Raw genomic sequence first — 22,973 nt, forward strand, 5'->3', positions numbered from 1 at the left:
CATGAAATCATTTATCTGAGAAATTTGACAGTGATGGTGCAGAGAAAGGTAATCAAGCTCAGGGGTACTTCTGTCATCCACTTGCTATTCTCAGTCCCATAGAGTGTGTCACCTCACCAGGACAGCCAAAAAGTAAGGGTGATAAGGATATGGTGGTGGGGGGATGTCAGCCCCATGACCCCCACCAATTGAGGGTTAATGATTTTGAATGAACACTGAATAATAATAAATAGTGTTGAACTTCTAGGAAATACTTACTTTAACAATACAAAATCATTTCAGCATCTATAGTATTTCTAATACTATAATTGATATAGTTGAAAAAGCATGGATGGCAGATTTTTTTTAATGATAGATTTTTTTAAAGTTTCATTCTAGCCCTGGCTGGCGTAGCTCAGTGGATTGAGCATGGGCTGGGAACCAAAGTGTCCCAGGTTCGATTCCCAGCCAGGGTACATTCCTGGGTTGCAGGCCATAACCCCCAGCAACCGCACATTGATGTTTCTCTCTCTCTCTCTCTCTCTCTCTCTCTCTCTCTCTCTCTCTCTCTCTCTCCCTCCCTCTCCCTCCCCTCTCTAAAAAAAAAAAGTTTCATTCTACTGAAGATGGAAACAAAATTTGTTTCATTTGGCATCAGTAGTTCATATAAGGTTAAACTTTTGAGTTTACTTTTGCAAACTCAAAGACAAAGTACTTTTACATTTTCAGTTGTAGGGTTTTGCACTCACTTTAAATTGTTAGACTATGTGTGAAGAATGAGCACAGTTTTGTGCCTAAGTGAACAACAGTTCACTTATGACAATCATTTTATTATTTGAATGACAAATCATATGACACTCACATACTCACACATTGTAGTTTTAGGCCACAATTACATTCCCACCAATTTGTATCTTAGAACGCATTTATAGATGCTGCTGTGGAAACTCTGTTCTGGCGATATAGAGTGGAGCATTTCCACTCATCAGCTGCTTCCAGAATGCACCTTATCCTGAGAGTAACCTAGTGTCTTTCCTGAAAAGTTCTTTAACATCCAGTAGGCCATTGTGGCACAAACTTAGCATTTTTTCCTGAAATTCTTTCATAAATCAACAGGAAGACTTCCTGGTTTTTTTTCCCTTATAAAAGGGGAAATGATGGTAAAACTTAAACATACATTATTATTTTAACATCTAGTTTTACATCTGTTGAGAGTTATGTTTTCACTTAAGAATGCTTTAGCCAAGAATAAAAACCAGAGAATTTTGCCTGTTCCCATCTTGCTGTCATTGATGGCTCTTTGTTATATGTATATAGCTGAAAACATTGTGTTAAACTCATGTTGACTTAAAAAGCCAAATACGAAGTTGAAATGGCTAAGCACTTAACTTTTTAAAATAATTTAAGTAAATTGATTATAAAGCTGGGCCATACTTTTAAAAAGTCCTCCTCATACTTGCCTTTACAAGTAACTGTGGAATTAGACACACCACAAATTTTCTTTGTTATTTTTCTTAATAAGCTGAAATTTTCAGATAGCCTCTACTTTTTATGAGGTTTGTCGTAGATCCTACAAGCTTCTTTCATTCATGTTGAAGAGACTCAACCAGCAGTATTGCACATTTTGTTTAAGTGCAGAATTGGATTGGGACAGGGACTAGTGAAGTTGAAAAGCATCAGTTTTTTTTCTCCTTCCTTTCCTTCTCTGTTTGTTTCATTTTGTACCAGGGATTGTGGGGAATTTTTCCCCACTACAGATTTTTAGTCTCCTTTTTACAATTCACAGTAGGAGAGGGTGGTGGGCTTTTTTGTTGTTATTTGGGGTTTTCCCCCCATATTTCTCCCTTTCCTCCAGATTTTGATGCTGACCAAATTTAAAACAGTACAGTGTTTAGGATCCATGCAAAGCCATTTTACATATTTGAACCAGTAAAGGGCCCCAAGCAATAACTACCTGAATTGCTTTTAATTACACAATATAGCTGTATCACTTTACTTCGGAATCTTTTTGATAGATGCTGCAAGGCAATTGTAACCACGGATGATGGGATTAAGTACCTCTTGAAGTGACTTTAGGTTCTTGTGGAAACAAAGGGAAAGAGAACACTTAGTCCTTTTTTTGCCTGAGCTGCCTTTTCTTTGCTTGCGTATAAAGAAATACAATTAACAAACATTATCCCCAGAGGTAAATTGAAATGTACATGCAGACAAGAACCGCTCTTGACTGCAATTAGACATATATGATATGAGGTATTCTGACCATTTATTAGTGGTAATTGTTTGAGAAACAAGCCCAGAACAAATGATTAAAATGTAGGCGACAAAACGGGGATTATTAGCATGTGTGATAAAATGTGCACTTTGCAGCTGCACCAATAAAATGCTTTGGAAAGTGACTCTGATTAGACAGATGCTTGGTTTGGCTCTGTGGTGAGCTCTTGGTGTTTGTTCAAGACCTGGTGATGTTTATAACAAACAAGTTATATCTTTCTTAATTAGTAGGAATTACTGTGCAATGTTGGTGTTTTGTAATTTAATATCCCATCAGTTTCCCTGCCTTTGGGTTGTTATTGCAGTCTATTGGTCTTGCTGGGAATGGCATAAACTGAGTTCTATGGTTTTGCTTCTTTGCTCTGCTTTCTTTAAAATGCTGGATGCCATGGAGAACGAACTACTGCAAAGTTTCCTTTCTTATTTGTTTTTGAAAAGCCACCCATCATATCTAGATGTGATTAACTCTGCTAGATCCAATTGTATTTGGAATTTGTATTAAGGTCACAGAGATCTGGCAGGGGTAACCCAGTCAAACATTTACTGGGAGCTGGTTGGCCCATATGGACAGTCAGCATTCTGCTAAGTCCTGCCTAATGTGAGCTTAGGAGGAAGGCAGAAGGGACCAGCAGTATAAAGACCAATTCAGAGAGTTGGATGGCAATTGGATTCCCCTTGGAAATGCATCTAAGAGTTTGTGGTTAAGCAAAGAAATGTGAGCTCAGCTAAATGTGGAGTCAGCAAGCGATTTTGGAGGCACAGATGGGAAGGGAAAGTAGATATGGGATGGAAGGATGGAACCAGGTTGCCCAAGAGGACTTGGGGAATGTGCCAGACAAACAGAAGGGGAAATCCGAGGTCAGTCTGTCTAAGAAGGAATGTTTTGGGTCTTGTAACTTGCAGCTCCATGTTCCTTTGTCCCTGGCTTGCATTTCTGAAACAAGAGTCAGAGGAAGAACCATTTGGATATTGTCTATTTGGTGCCATGAAAACTTGCAACAACTTTTCAATCTCAAGTGGTTTGTCCTTGTCACTCAACAGATTTCTGAGCTGCCTACCTCTTAACATACCATTAGCATTTCCAAAGGAAGATAAGTATCAGTGTTAGTCTAGATTAAATGTAAGATTAAATTAGTTTTTAAAATCAGTTAATGAATTCCACAAACAGATTTTAAAAATTCTCTGATTATCTTGGTTTCTGGATAACCTATTTCATGTCTCTTGCCATTGTCAAAGAAAACTGTGAATTGAGTCACAAATCTATCATAATATAGATTATTATGGACATACAGTTTTGTGGGAAGGATTCAACTCTTAATATTTAATTTTATTCTCTTTGAATTTACAATAAAAGTGTAACTATCTGAATCTGACCAGTTCATTCCGCTAAAAACTAAGTAACAATACAAATTCAGTAATAGTGGATTTTGAAGGGAATTTAAAAAGGGGGAAAGAAGAAACTGTTTGCATTTTGAACTGATACATTGCTAAGTATGGCACTGAATTAAGAAAAAGAAAATACTTTAAGCTCCCCTAAAATTAGAGGAAATTCTAGGAAGCCTTGCCTTAAATAGATACTTAAAGGAATTAGTGCCCTTAGCACATTAAACATACTTTAAAAAAAAAAACTATTAGAAAAACCCTTCATGATCACATCCATATGTTTAGTTTTAATTTTCATCACACTTAGCTCTGAATAATTAAGGAAGAAAAAAAACAATCTTAATCTTATGTGGGTCCCACGCAATCAAAGGCACATACACGTGATTCGTGATCACAGCTTGTATTCACAGCTTTCGTGTGCATAGTATGGGTCTGGCAATTAGACTCAGACTGTGTGTTTTCTAAAAATTATTCAGCACTAGAGAAAAATCGATATTAAATCCTCCCCAAATCTACAAATCAGGATAATCAAGGAACTATGGCTAATAAAATACCAGAATTCCAAGCTTTGTAACACTTTGGCCTCATTTGATTGAGATTGACACTTGAAAGAAATTTTTGAGAGAGTCTACGAAGAAATAGAAAACGGAGATTCCATTAACCAGATATTTTCATGACAGTTACCCCTGCCCCCTCAAAAAAAAATTAAGATACAGAGAGAATTATTTTCTCAAAATTACAGAACCATTTTCTGGAGGAAAAAAAAATTCTCCATGATTCATATCAAAGAATCTGGTTGTGGGGGAGACGCATTAATCTGATACATTTAGCAGCCTTTGAGCTTTTGAAGAACTTCATAAAAGACATCGGTAACTATATCTGTCTGGTTGACAGTCTTCTTTGGTGACCTTTAAAAAAAGTTAAGGAGAAATTGACTTAGTTTGCATTTGCTCAGTTAACTCAAAAGTTGTGCACAAGCCAGGAAATAATCTTCTCAGCTTTAAATTTATTTTTTGAGATAGAATAACCCAGTACTGATGGAATCTGTAAATGGATAAATTTTGTAAACGGTCTTCTCTGTGAAATTTTCCTGTGGTGCTATCTATGGTAATAATATTTCCTGTACCCTCCACTGGCTGTTTCAATACATTAACTGCTACATATTATATTTTTTGCAACTGGTTTTAGGATCAGTCTTCTTAGGCAGGAATACCAACAATGAAAATCTAAACAGAAGGCTGTACTCTGAATGTTCACTTTTGGCCAGGATTGGAACAAGTGTGCTCTTCATTCCCGACACTCAGAATTTCACGATCAAAAATACCAAATTGTCTCTACAGAGACCATGGAAAGTCAAATGGTATGTTCTTTAGGTTTCAGTTAGAATTTACCAAAAGCTCCACATTCTGTGCTTGACAGGTGCTATCTCTCATAGTTTCTGATGCTGGGATTGCACTTAGGAATCCGTCTATCAAATCTCTCTGGGTAGAGGGCCCTAAGCGTCATTCCTCGACCAAGTTCTCAGCAACACCGACAGTTAACTATTAATGAACAACATCTTTAGACTTCTTTGTGTTTCCAGAAACCCTGGGTTGAAGCAGCCCAGAAACAGAAGAGATGCTAATCGCATTGTGTTCTTAAATGTGTTCAGTGAAGGAGTGCAGGTTTCCCTCTTGACCTCAGTGTCACTCTAAGGGGAAAAAAAACTCCTCCAGTTTTCCGTTTAGATAAAACCTCGGATCCTTATTCTCTCACTAAAAGTGGAGCAAGAAAGTGGGATTATGGTGAATATCCATCCACAGGCACATGCTCTATCGTTATCTACTCCTCAACACAAAACAAAGAGCTTTGGTTTTATTTAGCCTTGCAGAAAAACAAAGTTCCTCTCCTCTCCCCCTTCCTTTTCTCCTTTCTTTGCCCTCATCTCCACCTTCCTTTCTTACCTCCTACTTTCTTATCCACCCCAACTTTACCTTTAGGACCTATCCCTTTCCCCTCCCTCCTTCTTTCCCTCTTCCTCCCCTCTCAAATAGCTTCTCCCAATCCTTTCTTATTGTCTGCTGGGCTGATTTAGGCTTAGCCTGTATAGATTTCTTCCCTTCCCTTCATCTTCCTTTCTGAAAAATGGTAGTGTTTGCTGTTAGAGGTGCTACCAGGCACCCAAGTGCCAAAGGGTAGAGTGACTGAATAGTACTGCTGCCACACTTATTAATAATGTCTAAGCCATATGGGTTATAAATGTGGATCTCTGCTTTCATGGAAAACTTGCTCTCTTTTCTGGGATTCATTAATAGTCACACAGTTGTATGAGGGTCCCTCCATTGCTGGGATTTGCCCCCACTCACAGCTGTATACCTACCTGGAGGACCAGACATCTGTGGACTCCTGGGTAGCAGTGAGGGTCTGCTGGACACACAGCTTTTTGTCCATGTTTGCACGCCCCACAGCCCTCATTGAGCAAGGGCCAGTTCATGCTAAACTCAGTATTTATTGGCTGTGTGACCAATACTGAATTTGATCAATACATAGCATGCATATGATTTTGTAATTTTAATTTTTTATCATAGTAAAATATATAAATTATGCAAGTGTTTTAAAATTCCTTGGCATTAAGTACATTCTCATTGTTGTGAAGCTGTCACCACCATCTCCAGAACTTTTCATCTTCCCAAACTGAAACTGTTCCCAATAAAAAATAACTCCCTATTCCTCCACCCCATTTTACTTCCCTTCTCTTGAATTTGACTACTCTATGTATCTCACATAGGTAGAATCATACAGTGTCCTTTTTGCCTGGCTTATTTCACTGAGCATAATGAGCAACTTTAATTTTTTACATAGTATTTGTTTGCTTTCTCACTCTCTGTGAAAAAAGACCTTTATCACTGGACTCACTTGCTTAGCCCCAAGGTATTGTGAAGGTCTGAGAAGGCGGAGATCTGCAATGAAACAGCGTGATACAAACTTTACCAAACTGGTAAGCAAAGATTCTGCTTTCTTCTCTGCTCCTTCTACATCCGTTTCTTATTTGACATCCAACCCTTTTCCTGGAGTTCCATGGTAAGGATAGGCCAGGAGGCAATTCCCTCACTAGTGCCCCGCCTTGTACGTGGCACCCCACAATGGCTAAAAGGCTGGCCTATGGCCCATGAGTTGCCCCACTATGCCTTGGGTCCTTCCTTAGCAGCAAACCCATAGTGTGCCACAAACTGCTATCCTTTGTGTGTCTACTTTGAACACTAAAGATAATTTCTTCATTTCAGTACAAAATAGAGCACTTGATTAAGGTGTGATATAATTGCATTGTGAGAGACTTTGCCCTGAAAATACCTTTTTGGCTTTTCTGAAGTAGGCTGCACACTTATTTGTATTTGTGCCACATGTTAATCTCCTGAATTGTCCTGTCTGGCCAATGAGAGGACAGATCACTCTCATGCCTGAGGAAAGCTCCCTACTTCCCTGTGCCCTGTTGCCATAGTAACTGAAACAGTTTTTTGAAATAGGGAAGGAATCTCTCTGGGCACTTGGGAACTTACTAAAGTAAGAACATAAGTAAGCCTCAATCATTGACTATTATAGATACTGGCATAAATAATTAGTTATTAATAGTCATAAGCATGGTTAAAATTTGTAGGTGAATTTTACTGTCTCTTGGGGTGGGGACAAGTGAATGGGCTCTAATCTTCACTCTAAATGCACAGATTCTTCCATCAACATCAGAATTGTCATGCAAGCTCTGACCCCTGGGCCATACAACATGGAACTCAATTTTTCCCAGTATATAACCTTTGAAGAGGCTATCCCTCCTCCAACCCCCTCAAAGGATTGAAAAGACAGACCCACATAGAGGAATCTGCCAGGAATCTGACATATAGCTGTGGATTTGTGCAAACTTTTCTGTAAAAAAATTTATTTTCAACCTCTATTAGATCTTAGAGTCAATCTTTCAAAAAGAAATTAAAGGGCTATGTTATTTCTGTATAGTATCCTAAATAGAAATGTATTGATGTATTATCTTAAAATAATGCTTTATATGTTTTCTTATATCTTAAATTTATAGACAAATGAGAATTTATCAAAATGTATTAGAATTTGTGGAGGCAATTTCTTTTTCTTTTTTTTTTAGATTTTATTTATTTACTTTTAGAGAAGGGAAAGGGGGGAGAAAGAGAGGGAGAGAAACACCAATGTGTGGTTGCTTCTCACGCACCTACCACTGGGAACCTGCCAGCAACCCAAGCATGTGCACTGACTGAGAATTGAACCAGCCACCCTTTGGTTCACATGCCAGCCCTCAATCCACTGAGCCACACCAGCCAGGGCTGTGGAGGCAATTTCTAAAGGTCAAGGGCACATAAAAGATTATTCTTTTTTTCTGGTTCCAAAACACTGCTTTAGTCATAACTGGACTTGAATGCATCACAATGTAAAATACATGTAAAATAAAATTTGAGTAGAAATGTAAAGTGATATCACCACTGTGGATAGCAGTATGGTATTTCCTCAAAAATGTAATATAGAATTACCATATAATTGATCACATATAATACCAATTCCACTTCTTGGGGATATATCCAAAGACATTGAAAGCAGAGAATAAAACAGATTTGCATACCAGTGTTCATAACAGCATTATTCACAACAGCCTGAAGGTGGAAATGACTAGTGTCCCCCAACTGATGAATGGATGCATAAACAGGGTGTAGCATATGCCCACAATGAAATATTACTCAGCCTTATAAAGGAAGGGAAGTCAGACAGATGCTACGGCCTGGATGGATCTTGAAGACATTATGCTAAGTGAGATAAGCCAGTCACAAAAAGAGAAATACTGTGAAATTCCACTTCAGTGAGGTACCTAGACTGGTCAAATTCATAGAGGTGGAAAGTAGAATGGTGGTTGCCAGGAGCTGTGGGGAGGGGAGAATGGAGAGTTAGTGTTTAATGAGTGCAGAGTTTTAGTTTGGGAAAATGAAAAATTCTGGAGAAAGATGGTGGTAATTGTTAAACAACAAAGCAAAAATGAATTTAATGCCACTGAATTGTAATGGTTAAAATGGTAAATTTTATGTTATATATATTTACCACAATAAAAAAAATCTGACCTGGTGGGGGATAAAATAATAGAATGTAGATTAGTTCAAGGCAAAAATACTGATCTTGAAAAATTGTCGTGACTCAGATTCCCCAGGGCTTTGAGTCTCCAGCCCCTTCCCTGGCCACCTTCACTCACTATATTATACCTCTTTTCTTTAAAAGGTCACTTCCTGAAAATTGCAGGGACTTCCCTTTCCCTTTGTGCTTTTCCCAGTGATCACTAGGGATCTGCCCCCGTTGTGATCTAGTTATCTAGTGAAAACTAGAATGAGATCTGGGGTTGAGAGCTGTGTCCAGCCAACAGGCCCTAGTTCCTGACCTGTGTGTGCCAACATAAAGTCCTTCCATCCCTAGTCACCAATATAATTTGAAAAGCCTGTTGACTTTTTTGACAAAAATTAAATATTATATAATATTACAATCTAATTGCTATTTAAAAACTCTAGTTGCTACATAAACACATTTTACCTAAATAAGAATACCTTTGTTTAATAGACCAACAGTGATAGGTCAGTAGTGAGTTGGCCCAGCACTTGTAAAAATGTCTGATATACTGATATACAGGGTTCTTTTTGGAATATGAGTTCATTAAAACTTCAGAAACAAAACAGCATGAGTTTGGACACTTTGCTGGAGCTCTGATAGGTTCTCAGCAAAATAGAGGCTAGATTAACTGATATGTGTAAACTTAGGATTCTGTCTGTACTACCTTTAATGCAATCCTTCTTTTTCAAGATTTGGAAGTTTCCCTTCAGATCTAGTTTTTGATTGTTTTTATTACAAAAGAGTTTGTCAAATAGTTTTTCTTCATCTATTGAGACGATCATATGGTTTTGTGAAAATTGTAAATTAAGTCAAATTGGTTCCAACTAAGGGGAAAATATGACTTTTTGGAAAAAAACATAGAGTCAATAAGATTCAGCAGTGTACCCTAATGGGAGACACTAGAGTTGGCCACAGCAAAACTCAACTAATGCAACTGTTTTGTTACTGCAGGGCTCATAGGTCATCAGAAGCTATTAAGTTGTAGTAAGGGTACAGTCTTTCTCACCTTATTGCTATATCCTTACTGCATTGCACTGAAGACAATAGAAAGTCCCTAAAGAGTTGGGAAGTGACAAGAGGAGAGAGAAGATAGAAATGAGAAAAGTAAAGGCAGAAGTAGGCTGTAGGGAGTGCTGGGCAGGGGCACTGGGCACAGGGAGCACACATTAGATCACTCTAGCTAAACATTGGGGTCTACATAGATATCCTTTGTAGGCTGTATGGAGACAGCCTAATTCAGATGTGCCAAAAATATAACTTCATTTTCCTTTTTAATTTTTATTATTTTTAAATTGTTGTTCAAGTACAGTTTTCTGCCTTTTACTCCCAGCCCAGCCCACCCCCAGCCCTCCCCACCTCCCTCCCATTTCTAGCACCCCCCTCTTGTTTTTGTCCATGTGTCCTTTATACTTGTTCCTGCAAACCCTTCCCCTTTTCCCCTGAAATTCCCTCCCCTCTCCCCTATGGTCACTGTCAGCTTGTTCTCAATTTTAGCATCTTTGGTTAGATTTTGCTTGTTTGTTTGTTTTGTTGTTTAGGTTCCTGTTAAACGTGAGATCATATGGTGTTTGTCTTTCACCACCTGGCTTATTTTGTTTAGCATAATGCTTTCTAGTTCCATCCATGCTGTTGCAAAGGGTAGGAGCTCCTTCTTTCTTTCTGCTGCATAGAATTCCATTGTGTAAATGTACCATAGGTTTTTGATCCATTCATTTACTGATGGGCGTCTAGGTTGCTTCCAACACTTGGCTAGTGTAAATTGTGCTGCTATGAACATTGGGGTACATAGGTTCTTTTGGGTTGGTGTTTCAGGATTCTTAGGATATAATCCAAACAGTGGAATTGCTAGGTCAAAAGGCAGATCCATTTTTAGTTTTCTGAGGAGATTCCATACTGTTTTCCATAGTGGTTGTACCAGTCTGCAATCCCACCAACAGTGCACTAGGGATCCCTTTTCTCCACAACCTCTCCAACACTTGTTGTTTGTTGCTTTGTTTATGATGGCCAATCTGAGTGGTGTGAAGTGGTATCTCATTCTGGTTTTAATTTGCATCTCTCTGATAGCTAGTGATATTGAGCATCTTTTCATGTGTCTCTGGATCCTCTGTATGTCCTCCTTGGGGAAGTGTCTGTTCAAGTCCTTTGCCCATTTTTTAATTGGGTTGCTTGTATTGTTAGAGTGGAGTCGTATAAGTTCTTTATATATTTTGGAGATTAAACCCTTGTCTGAGATATCATTGGCAAATATGTTTTTCCATACATTTGGTTCTCTTTTTATTTTCACACTGTTTTCTTTAGCCGTGCAGAAGCTTTTTATTTTGATGAGATCCCATTTGTTTATTCTTTCCTTTATGCCCCTTGCTCTAGGGAACATATCAGCGAAAATATTGCTGCATGAAATATTTGAGATTTTCCTGCCTATGTTCTCCTCTAGAACTTTAATGGTATCACAACTTATGTTCAAATTTTTTATCCATCTTGAATTTATTTTTGTGTAATGTTTAAGTTGGTGCTCAAGTTTCATTTTTTTGCATGTAGCTGTCCTAACTTCATTTTCTGTAGTCAATCTCATTTTGGTCTGAGATTTCCATTCCTACTCATTGATAAGAAAAAAATACCATACTTCCATACCTGACTATTCAAATGACTGTTTCTTCTGGTTTCAAGTTTCTTTCTGGAAACCAAATTCATACTGCGGGCCACCTCCTGGGCCCTGCCAGGCCCTCAGTGTGCTGCGCCACCCGGAATAGACCCTTCTCTCACAATTTTCCCCCTGGGTTGCACCCAGACCTGGTTATTCAAAGGCTAAAGCTGGCGACTTTTGGGCCTGCTGGTACCACACTAGGCAAGAGAAGGCTGGCTGCATGGTGGGCTGCGTGGACTGCAGGGAAGGCACTGACGCCCAGCAGCTTGTGTTCCTGCTTCCAGAATATTAGAAAGATGCTTCAAAGAAAATGAAAACTGGGCTTATGTTTGTAAAGTTAGTTAACCCATGTTTAGGGGAAGGAACCCTTTACTTGTTCAAGATGTGCCTACAGCAGTTGTTTGAAATAAAAAGATTTCAAGGAAAAACAACATTCATAGTTTATAAATCAATCAGTTCAATCAGGATGTCTTCTCCACTTTGCCACAGCCATGGACCCTCTATTTCTGTTCCTCCACTACCTTATAAAAGCTGACAAAGGGGGAAAGTTTCAGCCTCTAGATCAAGTTGTGGATGACATGTTTCTGAATTGCATCTTGCTGCTGAAACTTCCTGAACTTGAGAAGTTACTTCAATATGTGACAGAGGAAAAAGAAATATTACAAGTACAGCAAAGAGAAGACATTAAAGTAGCTGGGAAAAAAGGTAATCAGACTATGGCAGCATTAAAAACCAATAACATCAATGTTGGTGCTTGGGTACAGTCAAATGCATTTTCCTCTAGTCACCAGATTTCTAGTGACAAGGAAGAGGACTATATTTGTTATGCCCATGGTCTGATATCTGATTATATCCCTAAAGAATTAAATGATGATTTATCTAAATATTTAAAGCTTCCAGAACATTCAGCTTCATTTCTAAAGCCTCCATCAAAGAAAGTAATCATATGAACCCATAGAAGCAAAAGAAGATTACACTACATTTAGTATTAAAGATTTGAAGACTGAAAAGAAAAGTAGCAAAATGTCTACAGCTCAAAAGGCTTTGGCTAAAGTTGACCAAACTGGAATGAGAAGTATCGATTCCTTTTTTGGTGCAAATTTTTTTTAAAGTTGGAAAGATTTGAAACTTTGAAAATGAAATCCAGCAAAAATATTTATCTTTTACAGTTCGATTTTTGTCGTTCCTCCATATCACTCACTGTATTTCATGACCCTCAGTCACCACCCTTTAGGGGAAAAAAATACAAAACAATTTTTAGATTCACTTGTAAATTTTGTTTTATTTGAATTTTATGTTCTTGAATAAAATATGGGAAAGTAATTGTATAACTAAATGACTTGTGGACTTTGGAGTCTTCTTTGACATACTGAGAAGTAATCAAGTGACTAGAATTAACTTCTAGCATCTGAATTTCCTCAATAAACTGACATGTGACAAAAAATAAAGTTTCTTTCTCAAAAACACAGTCAATATTCCATTTCAAAACTCTGCCCTGCCCTCTTCTTTCTGGGTGGGAAAGATCCAGGGATAGCCTATGCAGTGACTTCATGGCAGCCTTCTCTTCCGGCTCTGATGGAGAGTAACATCTCTTGTGGCCCTTGGCCACTATTCCCTGGTGCAGTACTAATGGTGGTGGACTCATGGTCTGTCCTTAGGGCAGATGATGCAGGTGATGCACGGGGTTTGTCTGCAGGCTTTGGTCACGGCCCTGCTCTCACAAGTGCTGCTTAGGGTAAAGACTCAGCTTTGTCCGTCATCTTCCCCAGCCCTGGCTGTCCACCCTGCCTCCTCAGTATGTGAGCCTCACTCCTGCAAGTACACTGCAGAGGGTTCAGGCAGGAACTTCTGGACTTCTTACATATCCAGGGAGATTAGGAGCATCCTGCTGTAGCCCCTCCTGTTTCTAAACAACTCATTTTGCTGTTTGCTTTTCTCCACTGCTCCCATAAAGTTTCCTTCCAGAATTTGAAATGGGAAGTTAGCAAAATGGTCTCTTGCTTTCAGCTTCTGCCCTCAGCTTATCTTGGGGCTTTTTTTTTTTTTAACTTTCTAGCCACCTTTGCTACCTGCAGATTCTTGGGGTTGGGAAGTGGGCCAGGCATAATCCTCCCTTAAGTCTCATCACTTGTACTCTCTTCCCTTCAGTTTCTGTCAGCATCCAAAGGGCTTTGGTCCTGCCAATGGCAGGGGCTTCCTTCAAGTCCCCCATCCTTTCTCACTTTGCTCCTAGAAGCTGTACATTTAGGCCATCAAACTGTTGGAAATTAGATTTCATTCTCTCTTAAAAAGGCAAGTTTGTTATCTCACTATGGACTTGCTATAAAAGTCTAGCTTAAGTTCTAAGCCCAGTGGGGACTTCTTGGCATTCACCCCCACCACCCCCAAACCTTTGCGGTGATGGCTATGAGTGGGGAATGAAGAGCATCATGACTTCCAAGTGAGAAAACTACCATTCTTAAAATTACCATTCCCCGGTCACTTGATTAGTGGCAAGTTGCATAATTGGTACCCAACTCCCCTGCCTAAATCTGGTAGGATTACATTCTGGCAACTGTTCATGACCAACAACCCAAGTCCTTTTAGGATTAATAAAACACTTGGTTGTACTTGCAAACCCTGGTGCAAAGGTTCTCATCTTTGGCTGCACTTCAGAGTCTCCCTAGACCTTTAAAGAAAATCCAATGCCTGGGATCACTGTGAGAATCAGGTTTAATTGGTTTGGGGTATGGCCTGGTTTTTTTTCTTTTTCTAAGTTCCCCAAGTGATTGTAATGTGCAGCTGAAGTAGAGACCTCTGTACTACCTCCCACCTAAGTAAATAAACTACTAACTTGAGTTTGGAAGTCACATACTAATTTGCAGATGATCAAATGAACATTAGCTTAGTTGATTATTACTTTTATTTTTAATATTGTTTGCAATTTGAGTGTTTATTTTTTAATCAGAAAGACTTTTCTATAAACATGATTATTTTTCACATTTGCTGCATTTTCAGTTATGATCTTAACTACTGTCATTGTATATGTATATATGGGTAGCACATGACTCACTTCGACATTTTTATTGGAGCAGAATTTCCTGCATTAGGGCTGTGGCTACACATTGGGATCATCTAGTGTAGTGGTCCTCCAACGTGGCTATGCATCAGAATCTGCTAGGGAACTTCTAGAAGTCCCAGAAACTAGGCCTGCCTCACCCCAGACTAATAACATCAAACTTTCTGTGGTGGGGGCTTTAGTGTCAACATTAGAAAGCTCCCCAAGCAATTTGACTCCAAGTTTGTAATTTGACTCCAAGTTTGAGTCAACTTAGAGCAGTTTCTCAAATTTTCATGTGATAAACACCCTCTGGGAATTTGTAAATAAACAGGTTCTATTTCAGTGGGACTGGGTTGGGGCCTCAAAGCTCCCATGTGACAGGAAATGCTATTGTGAGAGATGGAAGATGCTCATATGAGAACAGATAAGAGGCCAGTGATGCTGGTCTGCAGCAACACCTCTCTTAAGTGGCAAGGACATATAGAGCTTAAAAACAAAACAAAACAAAACAAAACAAAAACACAGTGTCTGGGCCCTGTTATCAGTGAATTGAATTTAATGGCAGTGGGTGAGGTCCAGAATTGACAGTTTTTAAAAGCTACCCATGTAATGGTTATATTGACTCCCAGGTGGAGAACCCCTAAAGAACTGGGGACTAGCTCTGCCTCTAGTTATATAAATGGTTGATAAGTGGCATCAGAGGGAAGAAGAAAGGGAGATGGCCAAACCAAGGCCAAGAGGGGGCCTTCCTCCAGGAAGAAGAAACTCCTGGGCCTACTGAGGGAATTCTCATCTAAAATTTGACCCTTTTATAGAGAGAATTTACCAAAAATATACCAGATTTTTTTCAACTCATCTCTTTTTTTAATTTTATTTTTTAATATCTTTTTAAACTTTATTTTTTCATTTTTTATTGTTGTTCAAGTACAGTTCTGTCCAATTTCCCCCAATTACACTTCCCAGCCCCACCCATTCCCACCTCCCCTGCTTGATCTTATCCCACTTTGGCTTTGTGCATGTGTCCTTTATGTGTTCCTTGACGACCCTTCCTTTTCCATTATCCCTTCCCCCTTCCCCTCTGCTTACTCTCAATTTGTTCTTTATTTCAATGTCTCTGGTTATATTTTGCTTGCTTGTTTGTTTTGTTGATTAGGTTCCACTTGTAAGTGAGATCATATGGTATTTGTCTTTCATTGCCTGGCTTATTTCACTTAGCATAATGCTCTCCAGATCCATCCATGCTGTTGTGAAGAGTAGGAGCTCCTTTTCTTTCTGCTGTGTAGTATTCCATTGTGTAAATGTACTACAGTTTTTTGATCTACTCATTTTCTGATGGGCACCTAGGTTGCTTCCAACACTTGCCTATTGTAAATTGTGCTGCTATGAACATTGGGGTGCATAGGCTCTTTTAGATTGGTGTTTCAGGGCTCTTAGGATATAATCCCAGCAGTGGAATTGCTGGGTCAAAAGGCAGATTCGTTTTTAGTATTCTGAGAAAATTCCATACTGTTTCCCATAATGGTTGTACCAGGCTGCATTCCCACCAACAATGCACTAGGCTTCCCTTTTTCCTACAACCTCACCAGCACTTCTTGTTTGTTGATTTGTTTATGATGGCTATTTTGACTGGTGTGAAGTGGTATCTCATTGTGGTTTTAATTTGCATCTCTCTGATGGCTACTGATGCTGAGCATCCTTTCATATGTCTCTGGGCTCCTATATGTCCTTCTTTGAGAAGTATCTGTTCAGGTCTTTGCCCATTTCTAACTTGGGTTGTTTGTATTCCAGGTATGGAGTTGTGTGAGTTTTTTATATATTTGGAGATCAAACCCTGTCCGAGGTATCATTGGCAAATATGTTTTCCCATACAGTTGGTTCCCTTTTCATTTTAATGATATTTCCTTTAGCTGTGTAGAAGCTTTGTATTTTCATGAAGTTCCATTTGTTTATTCTTTCCTTTATGTCCCTTGCTCTAGGGGACATATTGGCAAAAATATTGCTGTGTGGGATATCTGAAATTTTCCAGCCTATATTCTCCTCTAGGACTTCCATGGTGTCATGACTTATATTTAAGTCTTTTTCCATCTCGAATTTATTTTTGTGTATGGTGTAAGTTGGTGGTCAAGTTTCATTTTTCTGCATGTAGCTGTCCAAATCTTCCAACACCATTTTTTGAGGAGGCTATTTTTACTACCATTTATGCTTCTGCCTGCTTTGTCAAATATTAATTGATCATGGAGACATGGGTTTATTTCTGGGCTCTTTATTCTGTTCCATTGATCTATGTGCCTGTGCTTATGCCAGTGCCAGACTGTTTTGATTACAGTGGCCTTGGAATGTAGTTTAATATCAGGTATTGTGTTCCCTCCTACTTTGGTCTTCTTTCTCAAAATTGCTGTGGCTATTCAGGGTCATTTCCAGTTCCATATAAATTTTTGAAATTTCTGTTCTATATCTATGAATATGTCATTGATATTTTAATAGGGATTGCATTGAATCTATAAATTGTTTTGGGCAGTACAGACATCTTGATGATGTTAATTCTTCTAATCCATGAACTCGGTATATGCTTCCACTTATTTGTGTCTATCTTAATTTTTTTGTTCATTGTTGTATAGTTTTCTGAGTACAGGTCTTTTACCTCCTTGCTTAGGTTTATTCCCAAGTACTTTATTTTTCTTGTTGCTATATCAAATGGGATTTGTTTCCTGATTTCTGTTTCTGATATTTCATTGTTGGTGTACAAAAATGCCTTTGATTTCTGAATTTGGACTTTGTATCCTGCTATTTTGCCAATTTCTCTTATTAGGTTGAAGAGTTTGTTGGTGGAGTCCATAGGGTTTTCTATGTACACTATCATGTCATCTGAAAACCATGACAGTTTTATATCCTCCTTTCCAATTTGGATGCCTTTTATTTCTTTTTCTTGTCTGATAGCTGTGGCTAGGATTTCCAATACTATGTTATATAGAAGTGCTAAGAGCTGATATCCTTGACTTGTTCCTGATCCTAGTGGGGTAGCTTTTAGTCTTTGCCCATCGAGTATGATGGTGGCTGTAGGTTTCTCATATATGGCCTTTTTTATGTTGAGGTAGGCTCCATCTCTCTTTGCTGAGTGTTTTTACCATAAATGGGTACTGTACCTTATCAAATGCTTTTTCCACATCTATTGATATGATCATGTGATTTTTGTCTTTACTTTTGTTTATGTGATATATTATGTTTATTGATTTGTGAATATTTTACCATCCTTGCATCCCTGGAATGAATGCCTTTCCATGATGGTATATGATCTTTTTAATGTATTGCTGGATGCAATTTGCCAATATTTTGTTGAGGATTTTAGTGTGTATGTTTATCAGCGATATTGGCCTGTAGTTTTCTTTCTTCATTGTGTCTTTATCTGGTATTGAGATTAGGATGATGCTGGCTTCGTAAAAAGAATTTGGGAGTCTTCCCTCTTCTTGGATTTTTTGGAATAGTTGAGAAGGATAGGGGTTAGCTCTCCTTGAATGTTTTGTAAAATTCTCCTGTGAAGCCATCTGGTCCAAGACTTCTGTATGCCAAGAGAGTTTTGTTCCCTCCGCCCCCGCTTCAATTTTACCAGCTGTTATTGGTCTGTTCAGGTTTTCTGCTTCTTCTTGGTTCAGTTTTGGAAGATTATATTTTTCTACAAATTTTTCCATTTCACCCAGGCTTTCAAATTTGTTGGCATGTAGTTTTTCATAGTAATTTCTTATAATCCTTTGTATTTCTGTGGTATCAGTTATAATCTCTCCTCTCATTTCTTATTTTGTTTACTTGGGTCCCCTCTCTTTTTTTCTTGATGAGTCTGCTTAAAGGCTTGTCAATTGTGTTTATCTTTTCAAAGAATTAGCTCCTGATTTTATTGATCTTTTGAACTGTTCTTTTAGTTTCTATGTCATTTAATTCTTCTCTGATCTTGGTTATTTCCTTCCTTCCTTCTACTCACTATGGGCTTTGTTTGTTGTTATTCTTCAAGTTCTTGTAGGTGTATAGTTAGGTTGTTTATTTGAAATATTTCTACCTTTTTTAGGTAGGCCTGTATTGCTATGAACTTCCCTCTCAGGACTGCCTTCGCTGTGTCCCATAAGTTTCGAACTGTTGTGAGTTCATTTTCATTTGTTTCTAGAAACTTTTTGTTTTCTTCCTTGATCTCTTTATTAATCCATTCATTGTTTAATAGCATGCTATTCAATTTCCATAACTTTGAATGTTTTTGAGTCTTTTCCTTTAGGTTGGTTTCTAGTTTCAAGCCCTTGTGGTCTGAGAAAATGCTTGATATAATTTCAGCTTTCTTGAATTTCTTGAATCTTGTTTTGTGTCCTATCAGGTGTTCTGTCTTTGAAAATATTCCATGTGCATTGGAAAAAAATGTGTATATTGCTTCTTTGTGATGTAAAGTTCTGTATATAGTTAAGTCCATGTTATCTAGGCCATTGTTCAATGCTGCAATATCCTTGGCATTTTATTCAGAAGAAATTTTATTAGGGAGGTCTATTTTATTTTATATTTGGAAGATCTATTTTGTTTGGAAGATCTATTTATTTTTGACAGGTGGGGTGTTAAAAATCCCCTAGTATAAGTGTATTGGTGTCTATATCTTTTTTGAAGTCCTCCAAGGTTTTTTTTATATGTTTGGGTGCTCCTATGTTGGGTGCACATATGTTTACAATGTTTATGTTTTCTTGATGGATTCTTCCCTTGAGTATTATGAAGTGTCCTTCTGTCTCTTTTTACCTTGAGTATTATGAAGTGTCCTTCTGTCTCTTTTTATGGCCTTTGTTTCAAAGTCTACTTTGTCTGATGTAAGTATTGCTACCCCAGGTTTTTTTTTTTTTCTGTCCATTTGCTCATTTGCTTGGAATATTTTTTTCCTGTCCTTCATGTTCAGTCTGTGTAGCTTTTTTTTTTCTGAGGTGTCTCTCTTGTGGGCAGCATATGTCTGGGTCATGTTTTCTTAGTTCATTTAGGTACCCTATGTCTTTTGATTGGAATATTTAATTCATTTACACTTAAGATTATTATTGATAAGTACTTACACATTACCTCCTTTGTACCTGTGTTCTTTCTCTGTCACTGTTTTTCTTCCTCTTCTTTTTTTTAAGATTTTATTTATTTTTTTAGAGAGAGAGGGGAAGAGAGCGAGAAAGGGAGAGAAACATCAGTGTATGGTTGTCTCTCATGTGCACCCCACTGGGGACCCAGCCCACAACCCAGGCACATGCCCTGACTGGGAATTGAACCAGGAACCCTTCAGTTTGCAGGCCGACACTCAACCCTCTGATCCACACCAGCCAGGGATTTTCTTCGTCTTCTTCTAACAGTCCCTTTAGCATATCTTGCAGTATTGGTTTGGGGGAGATTTGTTCTTTCAGCCTTCTTTTGTATGGGCAACTTCTGATTTCACCTTCTATTTTAATTGAGAGCCTTGCTGCCTAGAGTAGTCTTGGTTGGAGGCCTTTGCTTTTCATTACTTGGAATATTTCTTGCCATTCCATTTGTCTTGTTGTGTTTCTATTGAGAAGTCAGCGGCTAGTCTTATCCAGGCTCCCTTGTATGTTACTTCCTGTTCCTCCCTTGCTGCCTTTAAGATTTTCTCTCTGTCTTTGAATTTTGCCATTTTAAATGTTATGTGTCTTGGAGTGAGCCACTTTGGGTTCCTATTGATATGGACCCTCTGTGCTTCCTGGATTTGTGTGACCTTTTCTCTCATCAATTAGGGAAATTTTCTTTTTTAAATAAGATATTTTTATTTATTCATTTTTAGAGGCAGGGGAAGAGAAAGGAGAAAAAGAGGTAGAGAAACATCAATGTGTGGTTGCCTCTCCCTTGCCCCATCCTGGGGACCTGGCCTACAACCCAGGCATGTGCCCTGTCTGGGAATCAAACTGGTGACCCTTTGGTTTGCAGCCTGTGCTCAGTCCACTGAGCCATACCAGCCAGGGTGGGAAGTTTTTCATCATTACTTTTTCGAACAGGTTTTCTATCCCTTGCTCTCTTCTTCTCCTTCTGGTATCTCTACTGTATAAATATTACTACATTTCATGTTGTCCTGCAGTTCCCTTTACACCTCTTTGTTCTTTCTGAGTCTTTTTTCTTTTTCTTGCTCTTTCTGGAAATTTTTTCCACCTTGCCCTCCAGCTCACTGATTCAATTCTTTGCTTCATCAAACCTGCTTTTGATTCTTCCTACTGTGTTCTTCAATTCAGAAATTGTATTCTTCATGTCCTCTTGGCTCTTGTTGATAGTTTCTATGTCCTTTTCCATGCTGATATAGTTTTCGGTACGTTCCTCGTAGCTTCCCTGAAATTTTTGGTAATTCTTACTGAGCTTCCTTATAATCATTGTTTTGAACTCAATATCTAATAGTTTAGTTGCCTCTATTTTATTTAGCACTCTTTCCTTTAGATTGGGTGTTGTTTCTTTGTCTCCCATTATTTGTGAGACTTTTCTTGTTTGCTTATGCTTCTTAAATTGATCTGTTTTGACTCCCTGACTTTGTGGTGTGAAGTTCTATGGTAGGAGAACTCTGAGGTTCAGTTGTACTGTCTCCTTGATCTTGATACTCTTTGTTTTTTTGTTTTTTTTTTTTTTTAGATTTTGTTTATTTTTAGAGAGAGGGGAAGGCAGGGAGAAAGAGAGAGTGAGAAATACCATTGTGTGTTCTCCTCTTGCTCACCCCACACCAGGGATCCAGCCTGCAACCCAAGCATGTGCCCCAACTGGGAATGGAACCAGTGACCCCTTGCTTTGTAGTACAGTGCTCAATCCACTGAGCCATGCCAGCTAAGGCTGAACTTGATGCTTTTTGGATGCCCATTATACCATTTATGTTGGCTCTCTGAATGTAATTGGGTATTTATTGTTATTGGGTCTTTCTTTGGTGGGTCCTTCCCTCCAGCTGGTTGACTGAGGGTCACTCCACCCACCACATCTTGTATGCTGTTGTGCAGGTGCTGCCAGAACAAAACCACAAAGCTCAGGAAACAACCTCACATCTTCAAAAATAACTCCCACCAGCAATCCCACTATCAACAGCAAATGAACCAGTATTAATAAGGGTATAAAGATGTTAATACTGTTATAAGAAAGGAGAGAAATAAACTATAGTATAAAATCTAGTGACTTAATATGAGTAAACTTGATGGACAGGAAATGAATGTTTAAAAGCTATGCAAGAAAGAAAATATTGCAAATCATGGAGAAGACCACAGTGAATTTCATCTCAGTAGCCTCTACTATTTACCACTGTTTTTTCTTTCTGGATCTGCCTCTGGTGATGTCAGATGTTGACCCCACCTGACCTTAGGCAACATGCTCCAAGAGGGCCAGGGATCTACTCTCTGTGGCTGTCTCCTTCAGTTGTTAATCTAGTCACTCTGCACTCAGCAGTCAGTGTTAAGCAGCACAGAGCCAGGGCACAGTCCCTCCTGGGATCGGGGCTATTGTGTCTCCTCAGGCTGCTGCTGCTCAGAGGGGAGTGGTTTGCCTGAGCAGGATGGCTGTTGCAGTATGGGTCATACTGCTCAGCACCAGGATCCCAGCAACTACTCTCTCAGCTCTCTCCCCAAAGTTTCTATCCCCAGTCTCACCTCAGGCACCTCTAGCTCACTCTGTCCCCACCTTTTCTGGAGCCCAGGGTAAGTGGTTAACAAATGAAAACTTGTGCATTGGTCCTTTAAACAGCTCTTTGCATCTCCAGTCATCTGTCTCTGGCAGAGAGCAACCCTGCCAAGTTTCACTGCTGGTTGTCATCTGTACTTTTTGGGCTCTGGTGCTCTAGGCTAGGGATGCCAGCTTAGGGTTTAGACCCCACATTTCTCAGGGGGGAACCAACCAGTTGCTCAATTATCCCTCTGCCACTTCCACCTGTGGGCACCCAGCCAGCCTTCTTGAGTCTCCACCTTACTGCTTACCAGACAGGTTGTGCTTAAGCTGGGTCTTCTGTCTGTCAAAGATTATTAGGCTTCTTTCTTGCTTTGTTCAGTTATTTGTTCTGGGTGGTTTCTCCACAATTTAGTTGTAATTACAGATTAGACCTGGGAGGAGTTAGTGTGGCTTCCCTTCATTCCTCTGCCATCTTCCAAAAAATCTTTTTTAACTCATCTTAAGCCCCTCTTTTGCATATTGTTTGAATATATTCACATGTTGACTGACTTGAACTATGATAAAAATAAGTTGGATCACAAGTGGCAAACACAAGGCCCGCAGGCTGAAGCCGGCCCTGTGCCTTGTTTTATCCAGCCAAGCACCTTGTTTCTACATGGCGGCAGTGCCTAGCTCTTGCTTAACTGTTAAGGAGCAGTTATATTTATACAGTCCTAAAATTACATTTGACCCTTTGAAGGCAACTGCAAGGCTGATGTGGCCCCTGGTGAAAATGAGTTTAACACCCTTGAGTTAGATCTTGTCACCTACTGCAGTTGTATTCCTACATAGTAGCCAGTACTGAACACAACTCAAGTGGAAACAGATTTTGAAATGGGGACA

The 22,973-nt window shown here is 38.9% G+C and overlaps 1 protein-coding gene and 1 pseudogene across 1 annotated transcript in view; both read left to right on the plus strand.

Moving 5' to 3' along the window:
* Positions 1-22,973, plus strand: part of CLYBL (citramalyl-CoA lyase) — a 298,084-nt gene that overhangs the window by 141,887 nt on the left and 133,224 nt on the right. The gene's annotated exons all lie outside the window — the stretch shown is intronic.
* Positions 11,640-13,526, plus strand: LOC123807716 (annotated as a pseudogene).

Source organism: Phyllostomus hastatus, unplaced genomic scaffold, assembly GCF_019186645.2.
Source record: "Phyllostomus hastatus isolate PE091 unplaced genomic scaffold, TTU_PhHast_1.1 phas_scaffold_46, whole genome shotgun sequence".
Taxonomy (NCBI): Eukaryota; Metazoa; Chordata; class Mammalia; order Chiroptera; family Phyllostomidae; genus Phyllostomus; species Phyllostomus hastatus.